Raw genomic sequence first — 22,421 nt, forward strand, 5'->3', positions numbered from 1 at the left:
CTCGGGGAAAACCTGCCCCAGCGCCAGTTTGTCCACCACAAATCCCACTTGACCAGACCCGGGATCGAACCCGGGCCGCCGCGGTGGGAAGCCAGCGACTAACCGCTTGAGCTATGGCGCGGCCACGCTTGCGGACATTACCTAGCAACAGCTGTTTATCTGTCTCCACAGTTCTTGCTTTGGTCAAATACACCACATTATATGATGAATACGATTTTCTGATCTGTAATTCCTTGTGATTCAGTGGAAGATATCGCCTCCATTTTCAGAACTGGAAGCTAAACCGAGCAATAAACCAGAAGAAACAGGCGTAAACTGAACCTTATCTTACACTTGGAACCCTTCATTTTGAAACGATATGTTCCTCCGAAACGTCGGACTCTCTCCGAACAATATGGCATTACAATCCAGAAGAATGCAGTCTTCATAGTCACCGCTCTGAGAACCTCAAAAATGGAAAATATATTTAGTTATATGCTGTAAATAAATGTGTTATTTCGTTGTAATTATAATAATAATTTGATGGGCTGTTATTATGGATACGTTGTGGAATATGAGGCAACCAGTTTACCACTCCGTAAACTGGAACCGCCACTTTTGTAACAATGTATACTGAGTAAGATTTGAGGCTTTCACGGCGGTGACTATGAAGAAAGCAGTCTTCTGGGATTTGGCACCGTGTATATGTGGTGTTAACCGACGTTTCGGAGGAACGTATCGCCTCCATCTTCAGGGTAGAAGATGGAGGCGATACATTCCTCCGAAACGTCGGTTAACGCCACATATACACGGTGCCAAATCCCAGAAGACGGCTTTCTTCAGTGTATACTGATATCAAGGTAATGATAGTTTTCTTTTCTTTGCAGTTCTCGGAATGGACGGATCATGACAGAGGCATCACCGACTCCAGTGAGTACACTCATCTGTTCGTGCTTGTTTCGCATCTTCAAAGAGCATAAAAATATCCGTGCATTTGAACTGCAAACTACTGTCTCACTGTTCTCTCTCCGGGTGTGAAACCTGGGGAATGAAGCGGACACTTAAGAAGAGGTTTTGTGTCTGTGCTCTTCGCCGGTGAAACATTTTATCGTTTCTTAGGTGGAATAATGAATTTACTAATATTGTCACGTTCAGTTGGAAGGTATCCGCCGTTAGGAGAGGACGGAAGCAGAGAAATTGCCATTGTTAGGAGCCGTTACAAGGCAACTGTTAATAAAACATTGCAGGCTGGAAAAGATTTAACGTGTGCTCTAGTATATTGTAAAATGTAGTTACGAGTCGTGAGTGTAAAATGGTCAGTAAATCGCATATCCAATTCAAACCCCCGTCGAGAATCACTCATACACGTGAGAATATGCTTATTTAATTCTTATAATAATCTTAGTCACCGAACCGTTCGGCCGTTTAATGTGATCTGTACGTATCTTTTTATCATAATCTCAATAAACCGTGAAATTTCGAATACTTGTTAAACTGCTCATGACTATTAATCGGCCAATAATAACTTTATGGACCACGTTTATTACGTGCAATATAAGTTCTGTTGCTTATTCCCTGCGTTGAAATGTGTCTTTACGGCGTCCCTAGCGCAGTTCAGAATGCTTCTCCCCAGACCTCAACGCGAAAAATTTAGAACATGAATATATCGCACAACAGATCTGCTTCAATTCAGCAACAAATTATTTCATATAAAATTTGCCAACATTTTTAGACTACATTTCTGAAATAGGTTGATGGCTTTCCATGCTGTCTGTGTGTATATTAATCCCCACCGTCATCAACTTTTGAATGCCGGATCCAACTTTATGGAACTTGGTATACATATCATGGAATTTAAGCCCATCTCAGCGGCTTACTTCATAAATCCCTCACATCAATCTGTGTATCTGTATATATATAGCCCCTGTCATTGCTAAGCAACGGGTTTGTAAAAACGTAACTGCGGCAATGAATACACAAGCAACAGTAGATGAATTGTTGAACGCGTAGTTTTTCTATGCGGTCCGTGTCGTATATAGTAAAGTAGGCGATATATTCTTCCTGAAACTCATTGTTTTTTAATCAGTAAGAGCTGCTAACCCATTTGGGGGCCACAGATATTTGGGTTTTGATACGTATATTAGCCAACAGGAATTTTTTATGGAATATCATATTTAAGAGCAGCTTATAACGATATTCTGCAAGTTCTATCTATTATGTGCAAGTTTTAAAACAAAAAATACATCATTCATATCATAAGGACTGCACAAATGATAACGGATGACAAAGGAGTTACTATCTCGTCTCTGGAGCGGCCTCCGTAATCTAGGGGTAACGTTCCCACCTTATGACTCGTAGTACGCGGGTTCAAACCCGGCAGAGGTCGTGGAATTTTTAAGGGCGGGAAAATTCAGGGAACAAGTCCTCCGGGAGGGACTTTAAGCCGTGGGTCCCATGTCGTAGATTTACGGCACGTAAAAGAACCTCATGTCTCTAGGAGACCTCTGAGCTAAATTAGGCAAAAAGTTTCCCGTCCAAGTAGCTTCCAATGCCTCCGGTAGATGGGGGAAGTATTAGGTACGGCTGCCAGAGGAGGGCCGACATCGCTGACAGAAAGGGACTTATTATCAGATACCACTGCCAGTAGAGGGTCTAAACCTCGCTGGCTGATAGCGAGCACCAGTACTGTTAGGGTATGGAGACAGTAGAAATGAAAAGGAGGACGTACAATAGACTATTGGTCGCGGTGCATGGGGAAACCCACTCCCTCAATACTGGATAACTGGATACCATCTCGTCTCGATCGACCTTGACTATGTTGCCTTGGAAAGGAACCCGGTTGTTGTGCGCTAGGCCGATATTGCCCCCCCCCCCAGTATCTGTAAGGCTGGAGAGAATTTATGCGTATTTGGTATGTATGAGTTTATCCATCCCGGGTTCTTGTTCGATGAATATGAACATCGTAGCAGAAAAAGTGGGAGACCTTCAAATGGCGATTTTCTCGGAAATACGTCTTAATATTTTGATTAAATTTCAGTAAGTTACGGAGATCATGTCCCTAAATAAAACCACATATACAGAGTGGCCTAGAAGTTAGTTATCCTGAAACATTCTCTCGTATTACGAGGAATGTTCAGACTTAAACGTGTCAGTCAATTCGTATAACATTGTCATGGCGTTGTGAGTTGTGTGCGGAACGTGAAGGCTGTCATTTCGAAAAATATTTGTATGTTCAATAAGTAATAGATACATTTCTAACGTATTTTAGGCCGGTCACGGTAACTGAACTGTCTGAGGCATGTATTGTTTTCGAGACCGCGCCATACCTCAAGCGGTTAGTCGCTGGCTTCCCACGGCGGTGGGCTGTATATGTTTATAATTTAATGTGACTTTTGTCCCCAACTTATGTATGATAACTATACCATTAATATTTTCTGTAGTCAGAGAAGATATCTTAAGAGTCCCCAAGTAGACGATCAGCAGATCACGGTGGCCGCGCGGTCTCAAGCACGAACAGTCTTCGCCCACTCCATCGCTGAGGTCGTGGGTTCGAATCCCACTCTAGGCATGTATGTCTCTGTGCGTTTATTCTGTGTGCAGGTAGCGGCATTGCGACGGGCTGATTCCCCATCCAAGGAGTCCTACCGAAAGTGTATAGGATTATGAAACTGAAAAAGCAGCCAAGACCCTAAAGGCTATAGAGCCACAGAGAGAGACAGACAGATGAAGACGCTGGTTCCGTTCTGTGAATAGCTAATCAAGCTAATTGAGTGCTATTCGGCAGGCTTTGTCAACGTCGCAATTCCAAAAGAGAAAGTTTACAACGAACCTAAAAACAAATGACTCATCAAAATTCTCTTCCAACGTATACAAGCAATAATGGGAGGGAAATTCTCTGTAGTCTGACGGTAAATGTAACTTATTTGTTGGAAACTTGTAACAAATTGAATTAATTTGTTCTTCAACTGTTTCCTAGTCCTTCACAATGCAGTGTGACGTCTGCTTTTAATCGCTGGTGTAACCACACACACTCAGTGTAAATACAGAGTTAGTTAAAGACAATGGAACAACCTCATGGCACGTATTTTAATGAGACTATCAAACTTCCAAACAAGTTCCTATCGTTCCTTACAAGATGGCTCTGTATGTTTTCTTTTTCCTTCTGTGTAAGCATCGCTAGGCTTTCGCCATCTTACTGCTCTTCACTTCATGTTTATGTATTTTTATATTGCTAGTGGGGTGGGACTAAGTCCCTTGTACTGCGGCCACTTCTGGCCTATTGTACCAGCCCCAGATGATAGGTGAGCAATTGGTGGAATGAAGATTGGCAGGGGAAACCGAAGTACTCGGAGAAAACCTGCCCCAGCGCAACTTTGTCCACTACAAATCCCACTTGACCAGACCCGGGATCGAACCCGGGCCGCCGCGGTGGGAAGCCTTCGTGTTTATGTAACAAGCGCTCTGTTTCTCTCAGTTAACTGCTGACTGCTTCAGAGTCATACAGTTTCGGCGCGTCATACATGTACTTGTTTCTAAGCCCATTTTTAGGGAGGTCCCTTGTCTCCACGGCATGGCGCGCCCTCGGGTTGAAAATACAGAGAGTAGTTGCGAATATCAATATTAGAGTCAATTTTACCGACCACACAACATTATTATTATTATTATTACACTACATGTTTCAGTACTTCAGTTTCCCCTGCCAATCTTCATTCCACCAAATTCTCCATCATCATAATCACCTGGGGCAGGCTGCAATAGGTCAATCAGTGGCCACGTGCCGAGTGGACCCAGCTGGACTCCACCCCCCACTAAGCGAATTAAAAAGAAAATTTAAAAATCTTCCTGATTGCTTTCTTTGACATGTTCTTCGACCATGAATATTAAGGCTGTACATTCCTGCGACACCTCAGTGAAGTACCAGATTACACGGCGTGACATAATCACCGCCATGTGAATCACAAATTTCATACAGCCTCTCGTAGTGACATCATCATACCAGTTGGAACGCTGTTCCTAACGAGGTGCCTCTCTTCATCGTGTGCAATTACACAGAAGTGGGCCAGGTGGAATTTTAACTTGTCCCATAAATATGGAGCGGGCTTATTCGGCGTCTGTTTCCTGACAGCAAGTAACTGTACCGCTCGAGGCACGGCGCATCAAGTCCCAACGCTCTGTGTACGGCCATCAATCATGAGGCAGGCGTAATGGAGGCAGCTACCGGTCTATTACTTAATTGCTTCTGTTATGCATTTGAAAATCCAGTACTATCATCACTGTGTGCTCGTTTCTGATTAAAAGCTAGAAATTTCACATTGGTACAACAGTCGGAAATGGGGCACGCGATAGCGTATTTGGTTAAGACACTATGCTACAACTCGGAAGGTCGAGGAATCGAATCCCGATGAAGTGGATCTTTTTTTCAATTTACCTAATACTTCCAGCCGCACTATGACCCTGGGGTCGACTCAGTCTCTAACAGAAATGAGTACCATGAAGCTTCCGTGGGAGTGAAAGGGCGGCCGGCGCGTAAGGCTGGCAACCTCATCGCCATCTGTGAGCCGATTGTCTAGAAAATGTGGGAGCCTCGACGTCTCACAACCCTGTGTGCCCCCACGGCCTGTTACAGGGATAGCTGTACCTTTTTTACATCAGTATAAAGGAGGCGCTGGGCAGTGTAGTTGGTTGAGGCACTATGTCACAAGCCAGAAAGTCACGGGTTCGATTCCCAATGAGGTCACTCTTTTTCAATTGACCTACTCTATCCAGCCGCACTGTGGCCCTGGAGTCGACTCAGCCTCTAACAAAATGGAGTACATTGAACTTTGCTGGAGGTAAAGAGCGGCCGACCGGCGCGCAAGGCTGACAACCTCAGCGCCATCTGTGAGCCTCGAACTCTCGCAACCGTATATGCTTTCACGGCCTGTTACAGGGATTTGTTACGCTTACAGACAGACTGAGGATATGTGATATAGACATGAGATGATCAGGACACGTAACACACATGGCGGGGGGGAGGAATTCTTATAGGATTGTGATGGGAAAGCCAAAAGGAAAGAGACCACTGTAAGACCTAGACTTAGATGGTAGGATGATAGTAGAATGGTTCTTAGAGGGGTAGTATTGAGTAGTATGGTTTGGTTCGATCTGACTCAGAATAAAGACCAGTGGAAGGCTGTTGTGAACACGGTAATGAGTCTCCTGGTTCCACAAAATGCTGGAAAGTTATTTAGTGGCTCTGCGTCTGGCAGCTTCTCAAGAAAGACTCGGCTCCGTATCGCTAATTGGTTATGCTATGGGCTGTCTACATCTGTTAATTTGTTTTCCTTATATGAATCCTTTCATTACAGTGACATGTTTTGACATTTTGTCGTTGCCAATTTGCCTTTACACTATTTTTATCCTAGCTGCTACTGTTGTATGTCGGCCAGTGTTTACATATGAAACGACTCGTAAATCGGTGATATCTAAAAACTGAGGGCTAAAGAGAATATTCGGACTTAACACGGAGGATCGTGCCTCCCCACAGGTACAATTTCCTTCTACCCAAAAACTAGACCTTCCGAAACGTCATATGTATATGTATGCATCTCTCAGACCTTGAACGCAAAACTATTTTGGTCAGAACAGTTAAGGGGTAGAAGGAAAAGGAGGGTAAATAAATAGAATGAAAATAAAGGGAGAAGAAAAAGAAAGAAAGAAAAAGTGGAGTAAAAAGATAGAAGGAGAAGATGAGGAGGAAGAAAAAATGAGAAAATGGGTGCAGAAAAAGGAGAAATAATTGGAGAAAAGGGAAGGAGAAAGAGCAGAGAGACGAGAACCGTTGCTAGGCAACGATCGTGAAACAAACGAGACCACAATCATTACTAGACAACAGCTTCGTAAATACATAACAGTACTGGAGCCGTTGCTAGGCAATGACTCACACATAACAATGGAAGTACTGTTGGAAGCGGTGTTTTCTATGGATCCACTCTGAAACTATATCACTCGATCGAACGAGTTCAGTTCAGTTAATGCAGTACAGTGGAGAGAGTTGTTTGGTGAGTGAGTAAGTTAGTTACTTAGTTAGGCCGCGCCATAGCTCAAGCGGTTAGTCACTGGCTTCCCACCGCGGCGGCCCGGGTTCGATCCCGGATCTTGTCAAGTGGGATTTGTGGTGGACAAAGTGGCGCTGGGGCAGGTTTTCTCCGAGTACTTCGGTTTCCCCTGCCAATCTTCATTCCACCAGTTGCTCCACAATCCCCCTCACCTATCATCTGGGGCTGGTAGAATGGGCCAGAAGTGGCCGCAATTCAAGGGACTTAGTCCCACTCCCACTAGCAATAAAAAATAGTTAGAGAACTGCTGCGGTGAAGCTTATAAATGAGGCACGGGACATTTCGGTAACCCAGAAGAAGGGGAACGTCCGCCGTTGGATTCCGTTACTAGGCAACGGCTGGTGAGGCAATAAGAAGATTTAAGTGTGCTGTAGTGAAATGCAGAGTGCGTGGATTAGCTTTAGTGCTATAGTGAGTTATAGTTACAATCTCTACATGGTAAATAAATCCGATTATGAACCAAAACCCGTCTGTAGCCACGCAGAGGAAGAGCAGTAGGTCATAAAAAGAGAAAAGAGTCAGGACAGGAGGAGATTGAGGGAGAGGAAATGGAGAATAGGATAATAATAATAGTAAGATAGAAGGGCAGTAGAGCAGAGATGGAATTTGAAGAGAAGAATTATGTGTAGAACGTAATATAAGAAAGATGAAGAGAAAAACGTAATAAATAAGGACGAAGAAGAGGAGGATTTCTGATTTCTCACATCCGAAAGGGATATACACCCTTGCATGATGGCCGATGGACAATTTCCAAAGGAAGCCATCGCATATTTGTCTGAGGGCATGAGACGTAATGTTGACTTGGGGAAAATTATCGCTTCCTCTCGGGAACACAGTTGTGGTTTGGCTTCCGTCAGTTTAAGAGTGTGTCACGACCGTATATTAACACAGATTTTGTGTTTTTGGTTATTATCCATCGTCCTGTTTATTTCATTGGCGCTACAGCCCTCATTTCGGCCTAGGCCTACCTCCATGAAACTCTCCGTTTCACTTCTGTTTTACTAGATATTGGACATACGGTTTGACTCCTTGGGCGGGTGATCAGTTCGTCGCAAGGCCTCTACCTGTACACAAACACAGAAAAACGCACACAAATATCAATGCCCTGAGTGGGATTCGAACCCACGATCCCGGCTTCCGAGCGAGCGAAGACAGTACATGCCTTAGACCGCTCGGCTACCGTGACCGGCAGTGTATAAGAATAATATATAAGAATTCAGTCCGTACCTCACAGGAAACAGATCCGAACCCACGATCCCGGTTTCCAAGCGAGCGAAGACAGTACATGCCTTAGACCGCTCGGCTACCGTGACCGGCAGTGTATAAGAATAATATATAAGAATTCAGTCCGTACCTCACAGGAAACAGATCCGAACCCACGATCCCGGTTTCCAAGCGAGCGAAGACAGTACATGCCTTAGACCGCTCGGCTACCGTGACCGGCATCGTCCAGTTTAGTATTTAAAACAACACAACGTTTCTGAGGTCCGCAGATTGGGACTAACACTATCGATTTGTCCCATCTGAGTAGGTTTTCACCTGAAGACGGAGACAGAATCCAGTCTCCGAAACATGTGTTTTGAAGAGAAAGCAGGCCGACGGATAATGTCCAAGAACACAATATATGTATTTATATCGCTCGTCTAACAGAAATGTGCTTCCTATTCTCAGTGGGAACACAATACCATTTGTAGTTGTAAAAAAAATTAAAAAATGGTTAGGGAAGACAGAGAGGAAGTGTTCATGAGAAAGAGATAAATACTGCCATTACAATTTATTCCGCTCTTACTTCGTTCTACAGCAAAACTTCGAAAGGCTTCCATTTCGGTTCGTGAACATGAATTTGCTCTCAGCTTCCGGGAAACAAATTGTTCGTCTGCTAGAATGAAAAAAAAAAAAGTTATATGAAAGATAATAGACGATTGATTTGTGTATATGGCCGAGGTTTCACAAGCCCCTCACCCCTCGTTGCGAGCAGTCTGAAGTGTTGTGTCGCTTGCAGTCACATCTGTCACGCTCCGTGATGAAGGCGCGGGATGAACCAGTGGCGCTTGATAAATTGGTCCGCTGTCTCTGCGCGCACTGTTCCTACATTCTGACTTCGCTCTTAGTCGTGAGGCTAAGGACGCTGTAGAAGAAGAGGGAGAGAAACAGGAGAAGCAGGAAAGGAAGAATGTAAAAAGGGAATGGGAGAATAAATTAGCAAATGAGAAAAAGAAGAAATTCTGGGAATGACTGACCGCCTAATTTCCTTTAACACGGCACGCGCCACATACAAAACGGCGAGTCCAATAATTCATCTAATTTTGTGTCTGTATCCGTTGCCGCGTTAACGCTTTTACCGAGCCGTTGCCTAGCAACGTTAGGAGTTTTGTACATAAGAGACACACAGATTGATTGATTCGCAGGATTTATGGATTAGGCCGCTGAATTGCCTTGATGTACATACCAAGCTTCATAGAGATTGCTTCAGGCATTCAGAAATTGACCAGAGGGGTACAGATACAGACACACAGACTGATTTGAGGGATTATGAAGTACGCCATTGGGATGGGCTCAAGTGACATGACATACATAACAATTTTCATAGAGATTGAGTCAGGCATTCAAAAGTTAGTAAGGGGTGCATAGTCACACAGACAGCATGGTGATCTCATAAACCCGATTTTAAGTTTTAAAAACAAGGAAAGTAGGCTGAAAATGAAAATGGAGGAAAGAGAAGAATTTTCCTGATGCCTTGCACCATCCATTCCGCTTCAGAACGTGAACTCTGGCAAATGTCATTCTTCGTGAAATAATTTTATATCTGATTCATTATTAATGTTACAGACGCACTCCGTGATTTCAGTCCGCAAGCGAACCATACCGACCGAGCAACCGCCGCTTGTCGGCGAAGTTTAGTGCCAACTTTAGCGGATAGAAGGTGTCGCATGGTCAGTGCAACGAATCCCATCGGCCGTTAATTTCGGTTTTCTAGACCGGAGCCGCTATTTCCTTGAAATAGCTCAATTATCATCACGAGGCTGAGTAGACCCCGTTCCAGACCCACTACTTCTCGGAAAAAATCTGGTAGCGCCGGGAATCGAACCTGGACCACTAGACCACATAGACGGTCATAATTAATGTTAACACTGCATTTCAGCGTATGTGTATGAAATGTAGATCTCAGAAAATCACAAACGTCCAATCACGATTAACCAATCTCATCTGTCTGCCTCGTGCGTAAAACGAAGAGGATCAGGCCCCCTGTGACATGCGCAGTGATGATGTTCTTGGTAGCTCCTTCAGCATAGAAACTAAGTCATTGGCCAGGGCTTTCCGGAAATCGTAGTTCGATTCCTGGTAGAGGCAGAGATCTTTCTTTTCACAACGTTCTGAACGATTTCGTAGTCCACCCAGTCCATTACATACTGATGTAAAGCGGCCGGAGCATGAAGCTGATCATGCGCCTCAATCTAATGCCAATATTAATAATTCATGGAGTTATACCTCCACTCCCTTATACGTCAGGAACCGTCGGTATAGCGACTGGTTACAGGGTGGACGTCCAAGCAGTAGGAGTTCGAGTCCCAGTAAGGACAAGATTTTTCACCTCGCCACGTCGTCCCTACAGGTCCTGTAGCCCACCCAACCACCTATCCAATGGGTACCGGTGTCTCTTTCTTCGGGGATAAAGCGACCGGGTCGTGAAGCTGACAACTCACCTCCAACAATCGCCGAGGTCGATAAAACGTTGATTTGTACATCTACGCTCCGTTACGTCTTTATAGCATAATGATTAATTAGTTAAGCACAGAGACAACTTTGCTTTTTTTTTACTTTTCCCATAAGTCATCATGATGTGGTCTTAGTTCGGGTCAGTGAGAACTTCACTCCTCGAATCCTCACTCGAGGCCCCTCTTTCTGAGGTGTTCTTCGTGGTTTTCATCAGTTCTTCCAAAGAAATACAGCCATAAGGGAAGCATAATGCAATAAAATAAACCACAACCACTTCCCATCTGCTGCTACCAGTTCATCATCTATCTATGTCTGTACAACTCTTGTGGACCTTGCCGCTTTTCAGTTCCTTAATTTATACACAGTTGGTAGGACTTCTCGGTCAGGGGATCCGCCCGTCGCAAGGCCTCTACATACACAGAGAAGAACACGAACACACGGTCCCAGTATTTGAGCGAGCGAAGACATTTCATGCTATAGACCGCGCCGCCAATGCTATCGGCGAACATTATCACACCGAGACGCAACGACCAGTACTCACATGTAAAGTTGTCCCTGTGCTTAACTAATTAAGCGCTACGTCATGAAAGTTTATGGGGCAATGGATGTGTAGATCCACGTTTTCTTGACCTCGGCACTAGTTGGAGGTGAGTGGTCAGCTTTACGCCCTGGCCGCTTTACTCCCTAGGAAAGCGACGCCGGTTTCCATTGGATAGGAGGTTGGGTAGTCCCCAGATCCTCTCTGGACGACATGGAGGATACTTCCATGTACCAATTGTAATGTAGACCGAATTAACACTTACCGTATCCGCATTTAAAACGGTTGTAAAGACAAATGCAGGCATGCTACACTGAAATAGGCCACGCTTCTTTCTTTCTAGTACTAGTAAAACGCGAAATTTCGAAAGGGCTAATATTTAAGCTCTCAGGCGAGTATAAAAGTGACAAGCTAAGAAATGTACTACGTACGAACAGCCTAACAATTGTTGCGTGTTCGCTCTTTTGTTCACTTGTCTCGAAAACCACGAGGCCTAAGGAAAAGTTTTACTGCACGTAGGAAGTGCCTTTCACTTTTCTCAACAGAAATTTTTTCAAGAAAATATTCATTAGGATGGACATGTAGCGAGATTTTTCTAGAAAAATTACGTTTGAGATACGGGCAGAAATGCGTGTACGTAGATATTCTAGTAAAATATCCCGTCTCTTGCTTCAGATTGTTATAAAAAACAGAAAACTTCCAAAATTGTAGCATCTGTTTTCAATAATGAATTTCATAAAATTATGAAAACTTCTGTCTTTTGTTATATAACGTCACTTAGTTCTTCGAAAGTAAACCGACGTTTCGGTGGAACATATCGCCTCCATTTTCAGGGTTGAAAATTAATCCGAGAAAGAAAGCAGGTGGGAAGCAGAGATCTCTTGCTTAGTTTGTTCTTCGACCATGAAAACGGAGGCGACATTTTCTTTCGAAACATAGGGTAACTCGCAACGGACTACACGGCGTTATATCCAGAAGTCTTCATAATCACCAAATTCAGAACCTCGAGTCCTACATTCATGCAAATGTGGTTGGCGTTTCTGAAGTTGATACATGCGAAAAGACATAATAGACGCACTTTTCAGGAATACGCTCCTTCATCAGGGTCATATTCATTTATTATAGGAGCTCGGGGACCGGTTGTTGGTCGCGAACCCTAAGTTGCATTGACCTAAATTAAATTTGGGGTCTTTAAGGTTCTGTCGCTATGAAATATGTTCTACACCTGCTTTGTTCGTATGCTGTGTCTGAAACAATTTTGAGGGTCCGTCATACCTTGTGTAGGCAACTTTATGGAAGAAATTTCCTGTACTTTCAACGAGGTCCGTGGTATGATGGTTTTACTTCCCTTTATATATAGAAACTTAGATCAAGTAACTTTCAAATGATTATATAACGATGTACGTCATTATCTGATGATGACGTAATTTCAAAGATATTTTGGACACAATATAAGAACGAGTAAGATCTTTGATGTGTTTGTGAAAGCGATCTAAAACTTTTGCTCCTCATGACGTTCAAGGTCCACTATTTGAAGCTGTCTCACTGCTCTCAAGCACGCGGTAGCGTGTGCTACATGTCGTAAAGTCGCACTTTCGAGTCCCGATGAGGTCATTGGATTTTTCATTTGATCTAATCCTTCCAGCGGCACTATGGCCCAGGGTTCAACTCAGCCTCTAACAGAAATAAGTACCAGGAATCTTCTTGCGGATAAGGGCCGGCCGGCGCAGAAAGCTGACATCACCGCCATCTGTGAGCCGATTGTCTAGAACAGGCATGTCCAACGCTTCGATCGCAGGACGATTTTTGGTCCATCTTATATGCCTACAAGGAAATTATACACGAAAATGATTATATTCAGATTTTGAAAGGAAAATACGTATTAAAGTAGTCTGTACTTTCAGTGTATGTTGCTTTTACAACAAACATCATGTGCCGTGTTATTTTTACCAATATTTTTGCTTAAAGCGCGGTACGACGATGGGAGGGGGTGGTAGATCACTGGCAGTTTTGAAACTAAAATGTCGATCACAACCTGTTTGAAAGTGGACATGCCTGGTCTAGAATATGCGGCAGCCTTGTAAGACCAATGAAAGTGAGGGTGTAAAGAATTGTGAAGAGATGTAGATGAATTAAGTATGCATATTTCCAAAACTGTTTACTTCTAATTTTGCCTGTTTCTTTCGCCTTAATATTTATTTTCTGAAGATACAAGTCCGGTCTTTCAATCCTTATGACAAAAGGACCAAAGACTCCGCACATCGGTCTAAAATTATTAGGCGTTTTTACAAAGTAACATCTATTATGGGGACTTGCCAATCTGTGTGCGAAATATTATCAGCGCACAAACCGCTGGACAGACTTTCTTAAGTAGGACTTGAAGCTCTCGAAGCTGTCCTTTTGAAGAGTTGCAGGGTCGAAGAATAAGCCAAGCAAGAAATCAGCATGATAACTCTGCTTGCCACATGTTTTCTCGCTCGAATTATTGTTATACCTTGAAGATGGAGTCGATATTTCCCTCCGAAACATAGGTTGAATTTCAAAGGGATACACGACGTTGTATCCCAGAACCCATAAGATTTTCTTAAAATTCGATGTAGGAAAGTTTTCTAACAACCATCAATCAATGTTCTCCCCATGAACTAAGATATTAATCACACTGTTATAAAGGAACAGGGAAAATTACAGACTTTGACATGGGAACGAGAAAACAAAAGATTTCGATCTGAATAGTACTGTCCATGTTATTTGTCTTTTGAGTTCCCTCTCAGCCCTCTCAGCGGCCTGACTGGAGACGAGAGCTGCTTCTAGGACATTGTGCGCACGCGCCGCTGTTCTACTATCTGAACTATCCGAATGAGAACATGCTTTGGTAATATCTATATGGAGAATACAGAGCGGTCGGTCAATGTTTTTAGCCTACTATCCTTATTTTGAAATAAAAAATGAAAGTAGGTTTATGAGGTCACCTAGCTCTCTGCGTGGCTGTGTATGTGAATCCCAACACAACTTTCGAATGCCTCAAGCAGTCTTTATGAAATTTGGTGTGTATATCGTGGCACCTGAGCCCATCTCAGCGGCGTTCTTCATAAATTCCTCCCATCTGTGTGTTTCTATGTTTATCCTCTTACGGTTGCTAGGCAACGGTACGGTAAAAACGGTACCTTGGCAACAAATACTAACGCGACAATAGAATAATTGTTGGACGCGTAGTTTTCTATGTTGCACCCGACATATCGAAGAAAAGTAGATGATTGGTTCTTCCCAGAACTTCTTGTTAGATGAATACATGTGGCACTGTACGTCGTTATTTGTCGCGACGTATCACCTTTCTCTCCCCAACAGAGATACAGTGTCCTCACTGTGAGCTTTTTTTATTGCTAGTGGGGTAGGGCTAAGTCCCTTGCAGTGCGGCCATTTCTAGCCTATTGTACCAGCTCCAGATGATAGGTGAGGGTGATTGTGGAGCAATTGGTGGAATGAAGATTGGCAGGGGAAACCGAAGTACTCGGATAAAACCTGCCCCAGCACCACTTGTCCACCACAAATCTCACTTGACCAGACCCGGGATGGAGCTCGGGCCACCGCGGTGGGAAGCCAGCGACTAACCGCTTGAGCTATGGCGCGGCCTAGCTCATCCCATGCTCTTTGTGACATGTTCCTGTCAGTTGTCTCAGTAGATGGTAATTCTCAATTTCAGTTCATCAATATCCAATGGTAGAAGTGACACAAACGCTTGTTTCCATACATAACCCCACACTAAGAAGTCACATGGCCCGCTGAACCCTGGTACACGGATTTGTTTACTCATTCACGCAAAAGCTGTTCTCTATGGGAGACGTCATTTCTGATAAAGGAGGTAAAGATGGGTAAGGGAGATATACCGCTAAGTTTGAAATATCTGAGAATTTGACTTTTCACTGATTTATTTACTTACTTACTCATGCAACTGAGTCCTTCTGGAGGAGCCCCCAATTCTGCAGCAACTCAAGAATTTCCCAGCATTTTATGGAACCCTAAGGTTCATTACCGTGTTCGCAAGAGCCCTCCACTGGTCCCTATCCTGAGCCATATCAATCCAAGTAGTTACTATAGGATTCTGACGATGTTGTATAACACAGAGAGATATTGGGTTTTCGGACTTTATCCATCGTCCTGGTTTTAGGATAACTAAGAAAAACACGACGTTTCGGAAACTGGATCTGTTTCCGTCCTCACCTGAGATTTGTGTGGGATTTGAACCCACGATCAGTGCTTCCGAGCAGACGAAGAAAGTACATGCCTTAGACCGCTCGGCTACCGTGACCGGCAGTGTATAAGAATAATATATAAGAATTCAGTTCGTACCTCACAGGAAACAGATCCGAACCCACGATCCCGGCTTCCGAGCAGACGAAGAAAGTACATGCCTTAGACCGCTCGGCTACCGTGACCGGCAGTGTATAAGAATAATATATAAGAATTCAGTTCGTACCTCACAGGAAACAGATCCGAACCCACGATCCCGGCTTCCGAGCAGACGAAGAAAGTACATGCCTTAGACCGCTCAGCTACCGTGACAGGAGAATGGTCTAGATTTAAGCCGGGTACCTCCAAATTACCAGTAAAAATATGTACACCGCTACCCACACCTGGATATGTTGACTGTTACTGTGGCGTTATAATATTATTTCAGTATTTTTCTGTAGTAAATATTTGTTCCGTCTGCCAGAGTGAACATTTGCTGAGGTACAACTTGACGACTGCCGATGGGCGGGTCTCTTTAGGCTTCGTACTATCAGCTCTGTATTTTCCTGCCGGCGTGATGAATTTGCTGCTAACTCTGCAATTAATCTGATTAGTTCAGTATTTGTTTGTGTGAGGAAACTGTGGCTACCGAACAGTGCAGGACTGATACTGACGCGTTCCTAATATCTCTTCGAAATCAAAATAAACTCCTGCCCAGTACCTGAGCAACATACACCATCGAAGGGGCATTAATTATAAACTATTAAGTAACGAATTGACCATCTAACGAGGCCGCGCCATAGCTCAAGCGGTTAGTCGCTGGCTTCCCATCGCGGCGGCCCGGGTTCGATCCCGGGTCTGGTCAAGTGGGATTTGTGGTGGAGAAAGTGGCGCTGGGGCAGGTTTTCTCCGAGTACTTTGGTTTCCCCTGTCAATCTTCATCCCACCAATTGCTCCACAATCACCCTCACCTATCATCTGGGGCTGGTACAATAGGCCAGAAGTGGCCGCACTACAAGGGACTTAGTCCCACTACATTAACAATAAAAAAAACCTCTAACAAAATAAAATTAACCAAAGTTACTCCCGGGAGCAGAGTCCTTCCTGAAACCCAAATTGTTGCTCAGCTGGTAAAGAAATTCCCAGCTCTGTTGGCCCCTGTTCACAAAACGTCAGTGGTCCATGCTTTGAATCGTATGAATCCATTCCAAAATCACGTATCATAGTTATTTAATATTATTTTACCATATACTCCGATGTTCTCTAAGTTTCCTACATCCTTCTGGATTTCGGTCAACAATTTTGTGTGTATTTTTCTCCCCCATGCGTGCCACATTCCACAGTTATCCCATACTGATTATTTAGCCTGGAGGTTTATGCGTCTCTGCGCTGTGTATTTACTGGAACTGTCAGTGAAACACTGTGATGTGTTCTTCCCACCATCAGAGTCTTGTAACTGAAGGACTGCCCTACAGATTTTACATGCAGAAGCCCAGTCTAGTATTGATCTGTATTATTATTATTATTAGAGGGGGTGGGTTTCCCCATGCACCGCAACTAATAGTCTATTGTATGTCCCCCTTTGATATTCTACCAGTCGCCATGTTCTTCCGGTACTGGTGCTTGCTATCAGCCCCATTCTGCCAGCGAGGTCGGCCACCTCTCTGGCAGTGGTCCCCGATACTTCCCGATCTACCGGAGGAATTGGAAACTACTTGGGCGGGAAACATTGCCTAATTTTACTCAGAGGTCTCCTAGAGACATGAGGATCTTTTACGTGCCTTAAATCTACGACACGGGACACACGGCTTAAAGTCCCTCCCGGAGGACTTGTTCCGGCGGGTTTGAACCCGCGTACCTTGAGTCATGAGGAGATAGGGGAAGCTATATCCGACCAAAATACTGGATATTCGGATCACCAAAAATTCATTCTCGTCATAACACGGAACTTATTTTCACAGATACATTCCCCAAGACTGCGTCTCGCAGCTGGGACCTGGCCGCATGTAAAAATTATGGACTTGAAGGCGAAAACAGAATAACAGCTGCACGTTTGTAGCAAAGCGCTACCGGTTGATCACTAGCGCAGCTATGCACTTAGCGGTCCAAGTGTGGAATGTTACATTAATGGTGACGTCAGTTATTTCCGAGCAACTCTCAGAAATGCTGCTGTAATAAGTGCTCGTTTATCTTACTGAAATAATTAAAATTTTCGCAATAGCTCAGTCGATAAAGCTAGGGGCCGGACAGGCCCAGGTTCTATTCCCAGAAAGGGAATGAAGTCTCTCTCTATGTAAGTTTTGAGGTTTTTACGGCGATGACTATGAAGAAAGTCGTTTTCTGGGTTTAGGCGCCGTGTATTCTTCGTTTTGGCCGGCGTTTCGGAGGAACGTATCGCCTCCATCTTCAGAGCAGGTGAATGGCTTGGAATGCAGAGGCAGCTACAGCTACGCCTTCATGGCGTTATGCTTAATTAGTTAAGCAGAGGGATAAATTTACCTTTACCTTTTTAGTTTATAACAAGGGTGAATGAATACACATTCAACAACATGGCCGGGGAAAGGGCTGTTGATTGTGTAGGTTTGATCAGCAGTTTGGTAGAGTTTAGTAGTAGCCATATAAGAAATATGTTACAGAGAAATATGAATGGAAATCATTGTACAGAGAGAACTCATAAATTATTAAAATATATGAATGAATGTATAAGGGGTGGGCCTTCTCGGCCCTTGCACCGCGACCACAGTGACCTGTTGTGCCTCCCCTTCAGATTATCCCCTCAACAATCCTTCGCTTCGAATGATACGCAGGATTTTGTACGTGGGGGCGTCGAAATAGTCACTTGGTTCCATAAAATATTGACCCAAGTGGCGCAATCTTAAATAAGCTAAGGCCTCACATTCACACAGGATATGTGTGGCTGTTTCATTTTCTTCTTGACGCCTCTCGCAAGTGGGACTGTCACTTAGTCCCAGTTTGAAGAGGTGCCCTTTAAGGTGACAGTCTCCTGTAAGTAGTCCTACCACCCATCGTAGCCGGTTCCTGTTTAACTTCAACAGTCCCTTCGCTCTTTTAGCAGTAAAATATAAGTATAATGAAAGACCAAAGTTCGAATCACTCGATACCATGAACCGTAACATAAACCAATACTCAATGTATAAAATAATACTTAAAGTTATTCCTGTAACAGGCCGTGGAGGCCCATAGGGTTCTGAGACGCCGAGGCTCCCACGTTGTCTAGACAGCCGGCACACAGATGGCAATGAAATTGTCAGCCTTACAAACCGGCCGCCCTTTAACTTACAGGAAGATTCCTGGTACTCATTTCTGTCAGAGTCTGAATCGAACCCAGGGCCATAGTGAGGCTGGAAGGATTATGTAAATTAAAAAAAAAATCTGCTACATCAGGACTTGAACCCGCCACCTTCCGGCTTGTGGCATAGTGCCTCAACCAACTACGTTACCGCGTGCCCCAATACTCTATGTTTTCAATTAATTTTTTTACGAAATTGCAAGATTAATGATGGTTTAATACTCTGCATACATGGTAAAGAGGGACGGAGGATGAATGATTAGCGCCGGGAAAGGTATGGAACTAAGGAGGATTGGCACACAATATGAAGATTGTAGAGAAGAATTTCGAAGGTAAAACGTGTGGATGGATGATAGACGATGACGGTTTCGCCCCAACATATGTTTTCACTACGCATGCTGTGGGCACAAGAAACCAGAAAAGGGTAGTATTAATTTGGCGTGGCACACAAACATGCGCCTGATATTATTCACGTTCTTTACAAGCAGAGGGGAGGCATCAGAATCCGTTGATTGGCTGTCAACAATGGATCTATTCGAAGCTTCTGGGGTGTAAGTAATCTCCAGGAAATCGACGGCATCTACAATAGGTTCATGGTTAAATCTCCGTTTTTCATTGCCTCTTCCAATATTACACTACGATTTGATGGATTGCAGGAAGATGCGTTCCGTCTAATAGAATGGAGTCATTTTAAAAAGCCATGCATTTACTAACTTTTTAAAGGATGACCGTAATATAAAGGAGTTATCATAATATGAAGGAATGCAGGCGTTTTATTGTTTAAACATCAGTAGCATGAAAATTTGTTTGAACTCTTCCTCATAGAATTGCATATTATATTAATTGCTAGTGGGGTGGGACTAAGTCCCTTGTACTGCGGCCACTTCTGGCCCATTGTACCAGCCCCAGATGATAGGTGAGGGTGATTGTGGAGCAATTGGTGGAATGAAGATTGGCAGGGGAAACCCAAGTACTCGGAGAAAACTTGCCCCATCGCCACTTTGTCCACCACAAATCCCACTTGACCAGACTCGGTATCGAACCCGGGCCGCCGCGGTGGGAAGCCAGCGACTGACCACTTCAGTTATGGCGCGGCCTTGGTAGACTTTCTTTCCTTGATGTCTTAGCTACTGTGGGTTGAAGGCCGCACCATAACTCAAGCGGTTAGTCGCTGGCTTCCCACCGTGGTGGCCCGGTTTCGATCCCGGGTCTGGTCAAATGCGGTTTGTGGTGGACAAAGTGGAGCTGGGGCAGGTTTTCTCCGAGTACTTCGGTTTCCCCTGTCAATCTTCATTCCACCAAATATTCTGTCGTCATAATCACCCGGGGCAGGTACAATACGCCAATCAGTGGCCGCCGTGCTGAGTGGACCCAGCTGGACTCCACGCCCCACTAAGCAACTTAAAAAAAATTACTGTGGGTTGTAGTATTGATAATGAAATGAACCACACCCTGGAGAAGAACCAAGTACATCCTCTTGAAACCCTGTGCAATTCTCATTCCCTGCTGTTCCATTGGCCCTCAGCAGTTAACGCACACGTAACCGCAGGCAGCCCCAGACTTCCAGAGGGGGGACACTACACGCCTTCTACTGGTTGTTGGGTCCTTTGAGGAGATTTCATTGGTATGCAGATTTGGAACTAACCTTGCGTCACATCCTTGTCCCCGTGATTGTCTCGGATATCCTGATTACGGAATTTTTAGAGCAGCGAGCAGGATGCGGCTATGGGGTCTGCATTTGGACACGGACGGTATCAAATTCGAATCCACGTCTGGTTAAGCTGTTCCTTCTTAACATTTTCCGTAGTTTCACTCAGATACAACCATACGACATCTTCATTTTCCTAAGTTATTTGAATTCAATTAGCACAACGCTTTTAATGTCGAAACTATGTAGCATCGTTATTAGGATTGTTTATTGATCATAAGTTGGAAATGATTGGGGAGGATGCCGTCCTGTCCTAACTGAGCTGCTACTCGTCAGTCAGAATAGCTGGTTTGCCTGCCGAGATTCGAAACCAGTACCGCTAGAATTCGAGTCTATAGCCTTACCACTACTCCAACTTGTTCAGCGTGTTTTATACATAGATACCAACGTTTCGAAGAAAGGTAGAGCGTCCATATTTAGAGTTAGAGTTCTGAAACCTTGGCACCTGTCAGTTTGTAGGGCGTCGCATGTAATGTCCGAGATATTCACGTAGGTTGGATGCAATAAGATTGTCAGCAGCTGTGGGGAAACTGTGTTGGCCCAATCACATGTCGTTTCGAGTGGGGACAACTAAAGCGGTGACATCTGTAGCCGGACACGAAAGCTATATGGTTGTAATTACCTTGCAATTGGCTGAGCTTGACGCTGCAGTCAGGCACTAATGCCACGAACAGCTGTGTGGTCATGTCCCAATGTTTGCCCCCGTAACGATCTCCACTTAAGACCCAAAATCTCTGTCGGTACTTAACAATCAGGGTTGGATACGACCCCCTAGCTGAAGTGAGCGGTACCTGTGCTTCAGTCGGTAATGCTGCCTGGACCTTTGCCGAAGACATTTTCTTCAGACTGTTATTAAACGACGCTGTGGAGTGATTGGATGATAGATGGATGATAAATTATAAGGGATTTATAAGGAAACGTTTGCGACATAAATGAAGCATTATCCCGGGATTTGCCGGGAGGCACAGGAGAATCACGAAAGACCTCGGTAAGGATAGTCTGTGTGTCGGTTCGAGATTGAAACCCAGTACCTCCCGAATACAAGTTTAAAGCGTTAACGCTAGATTAACCTGTCAAAAAGGAGAGAGAACAGCTACATACAACACAAACGGATGAAACCAACAGACACGTGCACACAAATAAAGTAACAACGGTGTACAGAGCCGTTTCCAGGTAAAGACCCCGGCGAGGAGCCGGGCTCGGGATTAATTTCACCACATGTATGTATGAGCTTGGCGACCCACACACGGACGAGTTTGACTCATTGGAACCCGAGCCGAGTCGGACTGGCGAGCCAGACTCATACGTGTATGGGCCCCCTTAGATAGGATGTAGTGGTATAGACTGGATCTATCTTGTTCAGGATATTGACCAGTAGAGGGCTCCTCTGAACACGGTAATGAATCTTCGGGTTCCATAAAATGCTGGGAAGTCCTTGAGTAGCAGCACAATTGGTGGCTTCGCAAGAAAGGCTCAGCTCCATGAGCGAGTGATGAGTGAGTGAAAGTCTTGTTAAGAATCAACAGTCGTACTTTCACCAATTGGTACAGAATTTTGAAATAACCAATTACTGAATAATACGATCTTTTAAGATACCACGTCGCATAGTCTTCTGCACGCTACTTGCTCCTTATTGGTTATTTGCTTGGCTTACTCTACCACCCTGAAAATGGAGGCGGTAGTACATGGGGCAGATCCAATAAGGTAATACTCTTCATATTCATCGCGGTGAGAACCCCAAATCCGGTAGTGCATGTAAATGTTCAGAATCAACAGCCAAAAATTCAGCAGTTGATACAGAGTTGTAACATAACCAACTGTTATTCCTTCGTCCCCCAGTTGCTT

General features: G+C 44.3%; 1 protein-coding gene across 2 annotated transcripts in view; it reads left to right on the forward strand.

Moving 5' to 3' along the window:
* Nucleotides 1-22,421, forward strand: part of LOC111870895 (transient receptor potential-gamma protein) — a 417,090-nt gene that overhangs the window by 228,001 nt on the left and 166,668 nt on the right. For both annotated transcript variants that reach the window (XM_033754034.1, XM_023863517.2), the window contains exon 2: nt 867-909. The gene's annotated coding sequence lies outside the window, so the exon portion shown is untranslated. The remainder of the gene's footprint in view (nt 1-866; nt 910-22,421) is intronic.

Source organism: Cryptotermes secundus, unplaced genomic scaffold (assembly GCF_002891405.2).
Source record: "Cryptotermes secundus unplaced genomic scaffold, Csec_1.0 scaffold709, whole genome shotgun sequence".
In the NCBI taxonomy this organism is placed as follows: domain Eukaryota; kingdom Metazoa; phylum Arthropoda; class Insecta; order Blattodea; family Kalotermitidae; genus Cryptotermes; species Cryptotermes secundus.